Source organism: Grammomys surdaster, unplaced genomic scaffold (assembly GCF_004785775.1).
Source record: "Grammomys surdaster isolate TR1022 unplaced genomic scaffold, NIH_TR_1.0 125834, whole genome shotgun sequence".
In the NCBI taxonomy this organism is placed as follows: domain Eukaryota; kingdom Metazoa; phylum Chordata; class Mammalia; order Rodentia; family Muridae; genus Grammomys; species Grammomys surdaster.
Genome location: NW_021620662.1, coordinates 3,923,856 through 3,926,195, shown reverse-complemented (window position 1 = coordinate 3,926,195; position 2,340 = coordinate 3,923,856). Strand labels below are relative to the sequence as shown.

The 2,340-nt window shown below is 38.5% G+C and overlaps 1 pseudogene; it reads right to left on the bottom strand.

The window, feature by feature from the left end:
• Positions 1 to 448: 448 nt before the first annotated feature.
• On the bottom strand, positions 449 to 1,227 carry LOC114640569 (annotated as a pseudogene).
• Positions 1,228 to 2,340: the final 1,113 nt, after the last annotated feature.

Sequence of the window (2,340 nt, the reverse complement as noted above, 5' to 3'; positions counted from 1 at the left end):
ATGTAAATTTCAAAATCTTCTCAAGTTTAAAACATGTAATAGAAAGTACTTTGATAATCCATGGAAGAATGTTCTGTCCATGTGTGGATCTCTGAGAGCTAGTCAATGGTGTGATATTCTAATATTGTTGAGAATGGCTCACTTCATGTGGATCTCCATATCAAAGCTCTTCCTGAAGACTTGGAGCTCTTTCCACTACTGGTCATATCTCTCTTACAGTAATTGTGTGTGTGTGTGTGTGTGTGTGTGTGTGTTTTAGAATTTAGCCATTCCTGGGCTCATTGATGTGGTGATTTGGATGTAGTTCATATCCAAAGGTTCTTGTACTGAAATGTGAGGTCAGTTGATAAAAACTTTAAGCCTCTCAAACTATGAACTAAAGAAACCACTTTTCTTTATTTTTTAAAATTTTGTAATTATATTTATGTACAGAAAACTTAGTGCACATTTAACCCAGTTTAGTGGTGAGTTCTTTAGCCTTTGCCTTTTCCAGATTGGCAATGCGAGCCACAGACTTAGGTTCCAGGAGGTTGCCTCCCCAGGCGGTGGATCTTGTCATATCTGTCGTTATAATTGGTCCTAATAGCTTCCACCAGCTTAGCCAGAGCACCCTTATCTTCTGAGTTAATCTGTGTGAAGGCAACAGTGGTGCATGTCTTTCTGTGGACCAGGCACCCGGGCCTAGCCTTTCCATTGATGAGGCAGTAGAGCACCCCCAGCTTTTGACACGGCAGACAGGAAAACCATCAGCTCAGTGAGGTCTACATCAGTCACTACCAGCTGAGCCTTCTTGTTCTCCACCAAAGTGATGACTGTATTGACTCTTGCTCAGAGGACAGATGATATCTTAGTTGGAATGTTTCCTTTTCCAGCAGCTTTCTTCTCAGCATTGGCCAGTAGTCTTTGCTTCTTCTCTTGCTTTGTCTCTGGCCTGTACTTGTGGGCAAGCTTAAGCAGCTGAGTAGCTGTTTGTCTGTACAGGCCCTGGGTGAACTGGTTAATGGCAGGAGGTACTTTGAGCCACTTATAGAGGATGGCTCTTTGCCGCTGCAGCCTGACGTAGAGGGGCCATTTGACGAAGTGAGTGAGATCTCTTTTGGGGTGGATGTCCTGCCCAATGCTGAAGTTCTTGGGCCTTTTCTCAAACAAAGTATTAACCACCTTTTTGGCTTCCTGTTTCTTGACAACAGTGGGGTCCTGGGCCACTTTCTTCTCCTTGGCCTTCATTACTTTGGGTGTCTTGCTCAGCCACCTTTCTTTATGACTCCCAAAGTCAGTTATCTTATTATAGCTATGGCAATTGGAATAATAAATCTATTTTCAATGCTTTATACTGCGAAAACTATCTGATTTCAATATTGTACTTACACATTTCCACAGGACTTTAACATTTTTACTACATGATCAAATTAAAGAAATACTTGAACAACTTAGGGCCATCTCACATTCTCATTATTAAAGCCTATCAAATTCTACAACTGAGTACTGACATTTGTTAGTATATAAAATATTCATCCTTCAGTCTAATAATTAATGCATGCTCTCTACAGTGTGCTTTTACATTGTGTTACAGAGATAAAGACTTATAACGCAACAGAACTAAGACCAACAATGGTTTCTAATTGTTCTACTAGATATACATTTACCCTCCCCTTCTACCAATGTTGAAATTGACTACTTTGTAATTAAGTTCTCCAAGAAATCCTCCTCAAAATCATACATGACTTTAAAATCAATGACTCAGCTAAGCTTTTTAACATATGAAAGTGAGACATATGGTATAAACTATAATCCTATGGGCTTATTTTATAAGGAGGATGTTTCAAATAGTCACAATTGAATTAGCTCTACCAAAGGTGTAATTTGTAATGCTCTATGTACTTTCTAAATTGAGTGAATTGCTCTCAATTTATGTTTTTAATAACATCCACAAGCTTCCTATTGGACTAGATTATAATGAGTGCAATTTAGGTAATAGCTGTTTTAAATCTTTCACAAATCTTATAGAGAGTTAAAAGAAGACAGACCATAGCTATCACTTGCCTTTATAGAGCATGAAAATCATGTAGAAAAATAATACCTTGACGTTTGTTTTCCAATAAATTTAGGCACATGGGTTAAGAGAAGTATTAAGCTAGAGACGTCCTAACTAAAGCAAGTAAACACTGATCACAAGATTCTGGAACTAGAGCCAATATAGCTAAAACAAGTACCACTGGCCCTTATCATTTCTTACTCTGCGTATTGAGGCCAAGCTACAAAGACTCCTAGAAAGTTTCCAAATACTGTTTGTCTTCAGAGTTAGTTTGCCTTGCATTTGTGAAGCTATGGTAGATTCTA